A 13,947-nucleotide genomic window follows, 5' to 3' on the forward strand; every position below is an offset into this window, starting at 1 on the left:
CATCTGTGTATATATATATATATATATATATATATATATATATATATATATATATATATATATATATATATATATATATATATAAATATAAATATATCCAATAATTATTTAATAATAAGATCTTTATTGAAGATTTACTTTAAATATGCAGATTTAGGAAAAGGAATATAAATAATATGCCTGAGGAGTGTATGTACTGTGCAATTACTACTGTGGCTTTAAACTCATATTCATTTAGATGAGACAAATGCAGTGTGAAGATAAAAATATGTAATTTTCTATTATTTCTATAAAACCTAAACACTGCCAAACCATCCAGTCAATCACATTAACAGGTGCTTGTATTAGTTTTTGCCTAATTTGCATCATTATTGCACAAAATCCTGGTACAATTTACATATCAACATTTACACACGCACACGCACACACACACACACACACACACACACACACACACACACAGACACAGACAACAGACACACACACACACACAGTATTAACACCAGCCGATACGTCTATGACACATGTGGAGCAGACTTCTAAGGCAGATTGATGTTGCATATGTAGCAGAGCTCAACCTGCCGTACAGATGTCTGGCTGCTGGTTTGCATGTGCAGCTAAAATACTGTGCGAGTGAGAAAAAGAGGGAAACACTATTTCAGAACGACGGTACAGAAGAGTCGACATGTGAGATTCCTTTGGCTGATCCGCAGCGTCTTGACACTTTTGTGAGCGTCGCTATTAAAATCCTCAAACTGAAATACAGAAATGGATAAAGAGAAGATGTGAGAAAAGATCTGGGATAACATCAGACAGCTTTCTCATAAACTCAGCTATAAGCCTGTAAAGCAGCATTAACCCCAACAAACGATATTCATATATGCAGCTATTTAGCATTGTTTTGAAGACCTCAGTACCACCTGGTTTTCTTTTGTGTTCAAAGCTTTTTAATTGGATATTCCTTCAATATCCACGGGCTAAAGGTTCAACATTATGGGAAATACTCATCGTTGTCTGACAGGGACCAAGGGATATACAAAGCTATAATCTGGAACAGTGACATTTATGTTTGTGTTAGATGAATAGGACGGATAATCTAGAAAGGGGGAGAGAAAGAGGAGACACCATCTATGTGTTAAACTGTACATGGTCCTCTTAAAATGGATAAAATAAGTGCGGCGCTGGAGTCAGGATGTGTTAAGCCGAGCCGATCCTACAGGACAGGACCTGGCTCTGTCCACAGTGAACGCATATGCCTACAGACACCTAGGAGGCTCACTCCCTAACATGTTATATTGTGTTTGTTACATCTGTACACAAACAGCAATGTAAAAATAGAAGTCTCGTCACAGTGAGGTTGGCAAGTTTGGTACAGTGCCTACAGCATCCAGAACCCAGAATCTGGCAACCTGCACTATAGCAGGAGACGCTGGGCGAAGGGAAAACTGTTGTTGTTGTTGTTGTTGTTGTTGTTGTGGCATGTAACTGTATCTTTAGGTTAAAAATACAATTTCAAGTTTTCTTTCCTTGCTTTGGGTTTTTTTCTTTAGACAGAGCCAGCTGTTCTTTATGCTAAAATAAACTGACCAAATCCTGAGTCTATAAAGCCTAAAGACGAGATTAAAATCAATCGTGTGCAACGTAGTGATGGTTAGCTAGTTAGCGATTCAATCCAACATAGTTTGATCAAATAATCTGGACTAAAGGCCCACTTCCTCTTCCTACACTTTTTAAATACATCTCATGTCAATGTATCGAGGATGCTCAGTTATCATTTCTAGGGGATGAAAACACCCACAGAAACCATGTCTGTAGATGTTTTTCACAGCGGACATTTTGGCATGTCGAAGCAGGAAAAGCGCACAAGATAAATAACGAGTGCATTCCATTTAGGTGATCTCCACGGCCCTGGTACTGTGCATGCTGGCTCACTGGCAGAGCTTTCTGGCACACTTAAGTGAGCGATCTTAAACGAAATGTGTTTCACCTGTGTCTGTTGACTTCTCACGTTGGCTGCCACTCATTGCATCACAATTAGTCATCTGTTGTCCATATTAGTTCTGCTAATGACTGAGAAGACAGCAAAGCTTCCAAACCTTTCCACTTGGGGGCAGTGCTCCGTGCTGCCGGAGCAGTAGAATGTGGAACTTGTATGGTGGCTACATCTGTAGTTAAAACAGCATGAAAGCCTCAGTACTTCCCCCGCCGAAAGCCTCGGAGGCTGGACGGGCTCCCAGCGAGAAGGAACCCCGTGGAGTCAGCTCCGTAACTCAGACAACAACTGGCACACAGGCAGCGCTCGGGCCTTTGCCTGGCCTCTATGTGGCTTACATATGCGAGATGGATTTCAGCACTTACAACATTAACAACAACAGCAACATATGGTTGAATCCCCTTTAAATGATTCTCTTTAAAAACCTGTCCAACAGAATGTGACAGCATATGATAGAGGATGAAGATTCAACTTAAAGGACGTTATGGTGGCGTGTGCTTTCTGCACTCTTGGTTGATCACAGAATCCCTTTGATTAAACAACTTTACACCTCTTGGATGGCTAATAATCTTGACTGTCGTATAATACTTTTACAAGCAAGTTCAATGGGATTCTTTTATCCACATAGCATTTTAATAGTGCAAAGCTTCCTCTCTCTTCTTACACACCACATATGCACATACATGGATCTTTTGAGGTTTCCCATATTGTTTGATGGGAAATAAAGATAAAGACAAAGAAGGGAAGAGTCAAGAGGTCGAGGACATGAGTACATCTCATCTTGGAGAGCTCTCAAGAGACTCTCTATCAAAGCCGCTTTCCTTCCGCCCATAAATACCAGCTCAATGAATAATATCCCCCACGCCACACAGTGGGCATCAAGTCAAAATCACAGATCTGCTCAACACATGAGAGGCCAGATCATCACTTCAAGAAAAAGTCTATGGCCTGTACAATATGTGCCATACAACTGTAGTTACAGAGCCTTGTGTTTTACTGTAACAAGGTGCCCTGATCGTTACAAGAATGTTCCCGTCAGAGATCAGTTTACAGGATAAATCCAACTATTTCAACTTAAACCTGCATTTAATGATTTGTTTTTACTACGTAGAGGCAGCAGGACAAACAGTGAACACTGACCCCTTATAAAGTGCTTATAAAACACATTAGCAAGCAGTTGCCAATTTACACATCTAGCAGACCCAGAACAACATTAACACTTATTCTGAGTCGTGTTTCTGTCCGCCTGATAAATATAAGTCAAATATTCACTCTCCCTTAACTTGGTTTTGATCTCAACCAACTCCAGAGGGAAAGATTTATTTGTATATCTTAGCAGATAAATGCTCCACTATGATAACGCCTGCTGCAGCGAGAGATGAGGTCGACGAGAGCGAAGAGAAATAGTGAAGTTGAAACTGCAAAACAACGCTCTGAAAGACACTAAAACCTGCAGAACTGATAGTTTTCTGTGGCTTCATCACTACCAGTGACCCATTTTTACGTTTCAGCCGTTGTTAGTTTAAAAATATTGATTAATGCAAATATTACAGATGGAAAGATGATTTGGACAAACCCATCACATCACATGTTTAATGTGAATAAAAACACAATTTAAATGTGTCACATTATGTGTACTTTTACATTCTCAGTGTCAGCGGCTGTGGCTGTGTGTCACACCACGACTGCTGGAGCAGGTCGAGGGTTAAGTGCTGTGCTCAGAGGCGCACTGGAGCCACATTAGGGCAGGACATTCTGCTTTGATTTCTGTGTTTGTGGCGAAATAAAGATTATGGGTCAAGTTAGGATGATTGGCTTGTTGAAAAGTGCATTGATTAGAGCGTTTACTGTGGCGGAGCAGTGCTGATTTGTGCGTTGATTTTAAAAAGGCAGAATAAGAAGCTTTTGTGAGTCAGAAGTGGCGACTGGCCAATTTCCAGAACACTGTTGACTTTGGGGGAAATAAACGTAAGACTTATGAAATAATCCTGAATTTAAAGATGGACTGTGTAGTGAAGAATACATTAATTCAAGTGTGAAATTATTTACATAAAAACTGTAGGCAGTCTTCTTCAAATATAGTTCACTGGCCAAAGGTCCTGTCAAACATTAAACTGAGTATGTGGTAGTGCGTTTATTGTTTCCTTTCACGATTATACATTTCTTTATAAGTTGAGGGACCCCAAAGTACTAAATCCACCTTGTTCCAGCGCATCTCTGGTAATGGCTGGTAATGGCTGGCAGGGGATGGAGGATGAGAATTTCCCCCCTAGTGGGCACGAGAAAAGGGTTTCCTAAAGAGATCTTTTCCAGGAAGCCACGGGCCTTAAATAGCCTGTCGGGGATTACTGCAGGAACTCCTTATAGCCGGGCTGACAGAGAAATATGGCTTCCAACACATCCATGCTTCTTTTATCAGCCATGGCCAGTAAGACGGGCATGTGGGGAATTTTTTTCTAATTTCTTTCTTTCTCTTTTTTGTGTAAGAAGAGAGGGAAGGGAGGTGAGGTGAGAAGAGGCGGAGGGCAGCGATCCTTCTTTCCATCAGAGATGCGGAGCTGAGGACTTCTGCCAGCGAGCAGAGCTTTGAAAGTGAAACGTAAGAACGGTAGATCACAGAGGCCAGAGAAAAATGATATTCTCCTCGTTACGACTCCCCCGGCCGGGGCCTTTGTTGTGGGGGCTTCTGCTTTTAACTGGAAACAGGTCCAGGCGCCTCCTGTGTTCCTGCAGTGTCCCACACACACACACTCACGCACACACACACACACACACACTCTCCATCATTACTCCATCCCCTAAAGCCTGGTGACAGCTTGTTAAACCTGATGCCACGTGCAAAGGCTCGCTCTCCGCGGGATCTTTGTCCTCACCTGTCAGTGAAGACACCGGGTGGCCAGGTGGGGGCGTCATACTGTGGATGGCAGGTGGAAACCACAGGCCACGTTGCAGGTACGCTAACAGAATGCAGCGCAGAAGGAGAGGAGCCTATAACATCCAACCTGTGCGTATAAATCTGTCAACACCATCCTGTTCACGCTTTCTATCTCCTCCTAAAGAGTATTTCACAAGCTGAGATCTGACGCCATCTGAACTTCTCACTGAAATGTTTCTTTTTCAGATTTGTTATCTGATATTTCACGTTTAATTTAAAGACAAGCGCGACGGAAAGTAAAGATGAAACTTACTTATATTCTAAATGTACCATCTTCTAACTCGTGTCATTTATCTGGAATGATAATAAAGATCAAAAGATAATTAGAGGAAGCTGAGAGAAACATACTGTGAACGTGTCTCTTGTGGGGATGACGTGGCAAAGTGGCCCCTTCATTCTCTCTGCTTCTTTTTCACCATTGGAGAAGCTGCTTCCAACAGAGTCGGAGCGCTGGAGCAGACTTCTGTAGCTCGAGCCTGTATTTCTGGTTTGGATGTTTTTCTGCACCCTGCAAAAGATGAAAAATCATATTAACAAGACATTTAGTCTCATAGTGGAACTTCATCAGCACAGTTTTACCTGTTCTAGGAGTTTTATAAAAACAAAAACAGTAAGACTTGAGAGAAAAGACTTGTAGAAAGCTGTTATGCATTAAGAATAGATTTTCTTTTTCTCCAATAAAATAAGATTGCAGCTCTTTGTATTGGATTAAATGACTTCTGAAAATGGATGCTTTTTAAATGAAACACCCCAGAGCCAAGTTCAGCACAACATCTCACTTCATCCTATCGAGGGACACACACACACACACACACACACACACACACACACACACACACACACACACACACACACACACACACACACACACACGGTTTCCATTTGCTATCTGATATGGCTTATTTATGTGGATTTCATGTTTTGTTGAATCAAACAGAAAATGTTTCAAACTAATGTGGCGCCACTTTTCTTTGGTAAATATGCTTTGTGTGCCCGGCACCCTGGTTCCATATTTTGGGCAAGGGGCAGACCAACGGGCTTCAGAGGCAGTGCCAAAGCCTGTGGCGAGGTGGGCGTAGCGTTAGCATGCGAGCGCTCATCTTTTTAGAATTAAAAGAGAAGGTGATTGACAACTTTTAGTGATGGCTGGAGGGGAGATATTTTTGATTCATTCTCACACACATGCATGCTGACACACAGAAAGAAATGCGTGCACATGCATACCCTTCCCAAAGCCAACTGGTCCTGAGAAAAGCCCACAATTTGTCCAGATTTCATCGGAGCAGGAAAATGAGAGTTTAGTACACTGTCTGTAATGCATAACAAATCCTTAGCCCCCGCTGCCAAACCATATAATCAAAGGCCCAGATGTGACAAAAACAACTGTAGCCTTTTTGTTGTAAAACCCAGTTATTTGGGGATGAAGGGTATAGGGTTAGTACACATAGAGCCTCAGTAAAACATATTTAACCTTTCACCCCTTTAATGTCAGTCAGTTAAGTGATTCACATGCCTCTCGCCTCCATCTTGTTCCACATCTGCTGCATATCAATAAATGGAAAAATCCAGTAAAAAGTATTTACTTCCCACTGGGCTCTTTGAGCTAAATATACTTTTCCAGTTGTGTTCGGATTGATTGGGCTCTGAGAAATGGTGATGGCCTTTCTTCATGTGCAGCTGCCACAAATCAGGTGTCTGATGTTCATCCTGTGGCAGATTAGTGTTACACAGCAGAAGGAATGAACCGACGTGGAGCCCGATGCCTTCCGCTGTTTACTTCCAGAGACACAAACAGACATCAATATGTCATCATTTAAATCTGAACTATTGCTGCTCATTTTAAGATTTTTTTAAGATTATTTTAGCTTTTTTATTGCGGGATGAGATGCAGCAAAGGGTCGCGGGTCAGATTCGGACCCAGCGTTTGTATATAGTGAGGTACAGGGGTACCCTCTCACTTTCTGCAGAGTAATGCATTATGTTGTGGCTTTTACTATTTTTCACTCATTCCTCCAAAGCCTTCAAACGAGTCTCCTAAATGAGGCATGTTAACTTTCCATCACTTCGGTAATGGAAAGGATATGTTTCCTTCTTCCCCCCTTAATTAATTCAGCATAAGGCGTTTCCAAAGTAGCCTAATGTTGTGTGCAATTACACAAGGAACGGATTAAGCTAAGCGTATCACAGCTGCAATATTTATTTGGTTTTTACTTTTACATCAACAGATAATTAGTTACAGCATTAAAGTGCTGGCGTGTGGGTTTTTAATAGATGTGCATAGCATTCTGTTGGAGCTAATGCGCCCAAAGTGATGTCGTTGGGAAGGAAAGAGTAATACTAATAACATAAATAATCTAATGCAATTAAAACCACATACTTGGGCTGAAACAATATCTCAACTTGCCAAAACATTCAGCTAATTTTGGCATTTGAATAAGAAAAACACTAGATTTTATTATAGTATTAATTATAATAGAGACTGTTTACTGACTGCCCAATTTAACTCTTTTATCTCTGCCAGGAGGTCATGTGTTGGGTCAAGGTGAGTGAGACATCTCGGTGTCTGTCCACAGCTAATCTTGCAAACTATTGGACCCATCAGCCTAAATTATGTTTGTGATCATTTATGATTCTCATGGGTTTTTTATACCGTCATTGACTGTCGACTCCTCAACTGATCAACGCTGCTTCTGTTTGGACTGTTTAGGACAATGTGTTTGGCTAACGGAGCTAACACGAAGCATTACACAGTGATCTGCAGTATTTTACTTATGTTTTGATCTTCCTCTGAAGAGCTGAGCCTCTGCTCAGTGCGCTTAGAGAGAGAGACTGTGGGTAAAAACAGTGTATAAAGCTGGTATATCTTCACATTTTACTTGGTGGATGAAGGGGTTTTTAAATAAACCAGAGTTGGTGATTGTTGGAACAGTGGAGAGTCGACTAACCAAGAGGGTTTTGGTGAGTTATATTTGGTTTCTATCGAGTTTGCATGAATGTTCTTTCACTATGAATTAACGAGGCAGGTAAGCCGTCTTAGTCTTAGTTCTGTAAAAGAGATTCAGAAGGTGTACGGCTGTTACTGAAGAAACAGTAGGAACGCCTGTCTTTGAACAAAGATAAAAATCACATCCAGAACCTTTGAGCCTCGGATTTAAAGCGCAAAACCAAACGCAGTGCTATAATACTTCTGAAACAAACCAGACCGCGAACGATAGACAGTTCTATGACCTTTGCTTTAAGGTTAAGGTTAACATTACGAAATAAAAATGGAGATGGAGATTTTGCCCGTTAAATTCCAGACGCTTTTGTTCTCCGGGGTAAACAGTACAAATCTAAGAGTTTTTGCTTCAGAGCTGAAACTCTGACAGCTCAGCCAGAACAACCCACTTATCCAGCATGTACAGGAGTGCAGGTATTATTACTATGTGCACGCATGTTGCCATGGGTGCATGCACATATGTGTCCACCCGCAATTGAGCATACCTGCCTGTCTCTATTCAACAATCAGCCAAGAGAAGACGTGAAGGTCAGAGCTTCCACTCAACTAGCAGATGTAGACAAGAACAACCGATTTGAATATTGGCAACACTGCATCTTGCTATATCCCTCAGTTATGAACAATACATAGCGGCTGTGGCCTCTTCCTCCCCTCAAGAGGGAAACTAAAAAAGCAGCAGGAATGAGTAAAGAGCTTTGGTCTGATTTTAATTGGTCAGGTTATTACACTGTTATTTGCATAATTTGTACGAAGGGACTGGGGAAGGTCGGAGAGAGCTGATTAGAGAAAATGTCACAGTGGATTCACATTTCAGCAGCAGCTGATTGGACATGAAGCTTTCCAAATGAGCCTCGAGGACACATGAACAGTCCTCCGATGATGAGAAAGAAAGAAGATGTGGACGAGAGAGAGAGAAGAAAGCGGCGAAGAGGGCAATCTGGAGAGGATTGTTACCCCATTCTTATTTCATAGAGGCAGTAAATCAAAGCTTGCTGGATTTGCAATGATCACAAAGAATCATTCCAGACTAGCATTTATTACATATTGTGAAGTAGAAGATCTGCACACCATGAGTTTTATACGTCTTTGTGTCCCCAGTCCAGTTCAAGTGTCAACCCTAGTAAAAGGGTTCACACAGCCAGGCATGAAGACACCAAGCTGCTTATTAGACGACTCGAGCTTTTGCCCCCCCCCCCCAAACTTCAAAGAGGTTCTTTTTTTTCTTTTACTATGGAACATTATTTCCTCGAGGAGAAAATAAGTAATCATTCTGCAAAGTGTGTTTGCTGAAAGACAGAGAGAAACAGAATGACAACAGCAGACACGCTAGCAGTCTGTGAAGCTGCTGGCAGACCCTCTCCTCATCTGTGCCCGCTGCAGAGTTATCAGTCACGTCACTTTCAACAGTGATTTAATGTCTCATCTGTCACTCCACACTGCACCAACAAAACATTCTTCTGGTTTGCGCTCATAGGCAAGGAACGTTGCAATATTAACAGTATGGTGGTGGGAAAAAGGGAAAATAAACTACATCTCAGAAATCTAAACCTACGATGACATAAAATACATAATTTCATAATACGGTCTGCTTTTATTTATTTTATATTGTAAACATTTACGTCAGCCTTAAGTGTGACATGTCTGTGAATAAAAGATACCAGCTTTAGTTTAAACTCAGCTACATCTCCGCTTACAACATTTTGGTTTGTTTCTTTTTTTAATCTAACTCAAACTAACTAAATGATTTGTATTACTTAAATCTAAACGGGAAATGTCTCGCATACAAACATATCAAAGGAGTAACAAGGATCTCTTGTGGACGGGAGAAATAAAAACTGCAAAAGTATTTTTAAAGCCATTATTAAAATGGTTTTATCATAAAAACTCTGACCAACAACAAAGATCTGGTCCTCATCCGGACGTTCAGTGCTTTCAGATGTCTGGCAGATCCACATTTACATTTTTGGATGCTGACATTTCATGACTAACAAACTCTACAATTGCATATTGTTGTAGATGCTAGAAAAATCCAGATATAAGATCATAATAAAGCCACTTAACTTTTGACCTCAAGTTGCAATTTCTTAAAAAGGAACTTAAGAAGACATTCCTCTTCTGGTGCGAAACAGATGGGTGGAGACACTTAAGCAGAACGTTTTCAGGAGGTGAAGAAATAGTGCTGTCAGTCAAACAAGACACAGCTGTGACTGTGGAGGACAACTATAAAGCATCTCTCACACACACACACACACACACACACACACACACATTCCCTCAGGCCATTTCTATATGTTCTGATGCAGCATTCAGATAAGTAATAGATGACACACTAGATATCCCTGCGTGTTAATGGGAGATGACAGTAAACTGTAACAACACAAAGAACTGCCAACCGTCTTGACTTTTTTCCGCCCGTCGCCGCATATTTACAAAGTGGATGTCGAACATATCCAAACTCTGCTCCTCTTTAAACTGAAGCTACAGAGCTGAACCCTCTGATGACATGCGGGATATGGGATGTCTTACAACATAATGAGCTGATAATTGGTGTGGTGTTAAACTTCATGGGTTGATGGGTAAACCACCATTTGTGCCCAAAGACTATATTTTGTATAATAAGGAAAAATACTCGGTTCTGATTGGTCTAAAGTCTTAAAATAATCAGGTACAGACGTACTGGTGGGCGAGTATCTCACAGTACAGCTTTTACAACTAGGCTATGAAAATCGACAGGTGCCACACAGCGAGTTAGCGTAGGTTAGCTAGCTCACGTTGCACGAGGAGACTATCGTCAATTAAATGAAATGTTTTTCTGTTTGTTTTTAAGGAATATACTGGATTCATGTTAGTGTAGCTGTTGTCAAGAGAAGTGAAATAAAAGTGGATTGAAATAAGTTAAACGTCTCCTCTCGTCACAATGACTCTTTTCAACAAGCTGTTTTACTTCCTGTTTCCTGTCATGTCCAACTAACCCTTTCCTGTGACTTGTACTCTGACTTCTTTTTGAAGACATCAGGTTCCCTTTACATAACTTCACAGGACAGAGTTCCAAACAATGTCTGGACACATCAATAAAGAGAACACTCTGACAGTTACCACAAAAAAGCAAAACTTAAGACAGACAAGGAGAAAACGGAGCAAAGGAAAGGGGCGTTTATGTGCACAAAATGAAAAGAATTAATGTCTTAATGCACTCGCTGGAGAGTTCAGTCGTCACAATAGCTTCAACACGCTTCAGCGAGAACTGAACCGAACTTTCACACAGGACCACCTCCCCTCGATGTGAGCAAATCGTCCGCTGCTGTATGGATTGAATCATAAGAGTGGCGAGCCTGCACACTGTGAGTTATGCTCAGATCTCTCCCAGATATCAAATGCTCTGGACATTGATCACTCAGTCGCTACATGACATTTACAGCCACTGATGTGTTCGCTCTTCGCGTTGGCACTCTGAACAATGCTACAGCTACAAACTCCCAGAGCTTTTATTTCTAAGCGAGCCGTCATGTGTGGTGCTATCCGTTTGCATTCTGTGTTATTTCTTGTATATATATTGTATGTATACTGTGTACATGTACTAATCTAATCCTCCATGTTTAAGTTTGACAGTTGCTAAATGTTTTTCTTTGGACACATTGTTTTAAGCATTGTTTTCAAAGAGTTTAAAAGTCAATCAAAAATCATTAACAAGTGTTTTAAATAACTATAATCTTTATCTCAGACCCTGTTATTAGTCTCTCATTTTGCCCCGGTTTGTTGTGTTGTCTGGTTTATTAGGTGTCATTTATTTAGTAAAGTCATGTTTATCTCTTTTATCTCTTGTCAAGTGAAGTCAAATTTAATTATTTAGCCCACACATATACACATTTTTCCAAAGTAACACAATGACGGCATCCGTCCCGACACTCTCAACTCAGATGATCGAGCGTGTAAGAACAGAGCGTTCTCATCCTTGGCCCTTATAGCTTGTTACTTTGTTATTTGCTGTTTGTGTTGTTTAATCTTTTTGATATTTTATTGCTCCTTTGTCCTAACTGCAGAAAATCTAGTGAAAGACAGCTTTTAATTAAATCAGACCCAGAACAGATCATTTCTTTTAAATTACTTTGTTTGTTTTCCTGCAAAAAAAATAAAAAAATAAATGAATGAAAAGAAAGTTTCACTTCTTCTGGTGTGTGAAAAGTTAAAACCATGATGGACAGCCATCAGGTTAGGCCTTTCTGCAGAGTTGGGTGGATTTGCGGCCCGTGTGCGTGGACTCTGCTGTATTTAGTCTGATAATAAACAGACAGACAGACAGAGGTGGAGGAGCCGAGAGCCTCGCCAGGGCATGATAACACCTTGACAATTCAACACACATGTGCCGCAGCGCGCTGGGCCGCAGCCTCGGGGCAGAGCCTCATCCAGCATGTGGAAGAGGTTTTCCACTCAGCTGAATGGCCAGTACCTCCAGTACGGCGGCCCCGGAGCCAGGTCTAACTCTGCGGTATTAGGCATCGAGGCCAGCTGTGGATTAACACAATTTGCACCTCCTCTCGGTGCAGGTAACACCCTCACCTCCCCGTGGAGGTCCAACTTGACAGATTTAGCCTTTGGGTCCACCTTCACAGCCTTTTGTGTTAAAGCCAAAATAAAACACATAAATTAAGACACACACACACACACACACACACACACACACACACACACACACACACACACACACACACACACACACACACACACACACACACACACACACACACACACACACACACACACGAAGCCAGCTTTTGTTACTGAAGACATTACATTTACAAAGAGTAAATTCAATTCAAAAGCCGTAATGAAATGAGAGCGAGAGAATCTAATTTAACATCACTGCGCCACACTGCTGTTTTAAAATGCTTGAACAACTTCTCGAGGCGTTCCGTTTCGTCCGCGGTGAGCTGAGACACTGTGGCATTCATACCATTTCTCTCTCACATCCTGCCATCGATCCATCACTTACGGGTGGGGACCCTAACATAACAAGCTCATGGTATCAAAGGTTGGGACATCTGTGTTTTATATGTAAAGACCCTCAAAACACCTGTCAAAGTGTACACTCCACTTGACAAGTTTGACATTTCCAGAGAGAGCCCTGGCACCTCACACAGTTTCTGAGCTTGTGTCTCTTATATTTGATCAGAGTTGGATTTTGTAACTCCTCAATATACAGTATATAGGGATCTGTGACTAAAATGGAAATGTCATGCATTCACATTTAAAAAGCTCCAAGGAGACGGTGTTTCATTATAGAGATAGAGATATATGGACTATAGAGATATATAGCTATATATATAGCTATATATATATATATATATATATATTATATATATCATATATATAGCTATATATATCATATATAGCCTAATATATAAGCTATATATATATGAGCTATATATATATAATATATATATATTATATATATCTATATATATATGATAGATCACTAGCTATTAATATATAGAGTATACTATAATAGTATAAGCTATAATATATATATGTAACGCTATAAATATTATATAGTATATATATAATATATCTAATCAGAGTACTATAATATATATTATATATAGAATAATATATATATATTATCTCGCTATATATATCTTATAGTGAGTACTTATAGCTATATATATCTATCTATATAGATATATATATATATATAGTATGCATAAATATAGCTAGTAGATATCTATATATATATATCTTATATATATAGCATATCTAGCTATATATATATATATATAGCTATATATATATATATATATAGCTATATATATATATATATATATATCTATAGCTATATAGCTATATATCTATCTATATATATATATATATCTATATAGCTATCTATATATAGCTCTCTATTATCTATCTAGCTCTAGCTATATCTCTAGCTATCTCTATCTCTCTCTCTCTCTATCTATCTCTATCTCTCTCTCTCATCTCGCTCTCTCTCTCCTCTCTATCTCATCGCTCTCTATATCTATATAT

At 40.1% G+C, this 13,947-nt stretch overlaps 1 long non-coding RNA gene across 3 annotated transcripts in view; it reads right to left on the reverse strand.

The window, feature by feature from the left end:
• Positions 1-4,127: 4,127 nt before the first annotated feature.
• LOC115026340 (uncharacterized) overlaps positions 4,128-13,947 on the reverse strand; it is a 22,737-nt gene continuing 12,917 nt past the window's right edge. Inside the window, exons 3-5 of one of the 3 annotated variants that reach the window (XR_003834290.1) lie at positions 5,277-5,436; positions 4,867-4,950; positions 4,128-4,743 (exon numbers count right to left, since the gene is read on the reverse strand). This is a non-coding gene — a long non-coding RNA (uncharacterized LOC115026340). Of the gene's footprint in view, positions 4,996-5,276; positions 5,437-13,947 lie in introns of all 3 variants that reach the window. The other 2 variants (XR_003834288.1, XR_003834289.1) reach the window with 2 other exon arrangements.

Source organism: Cottoperca gobio, chromosome 21 (genome assembly GCF_900634415.1).
Source record: "Cottoperca gobio chromosome 21, fCotGob3.1, whole genome shotgun sequence".
In the NCBI taxonomy this organism is placed as follows: domain Eukaryota; kingdom Metazoa; phylum Chordata; class Actinopteri; order Perciformes; family Bovichtidae; genus Cottoperca; species Cottoperca gobio.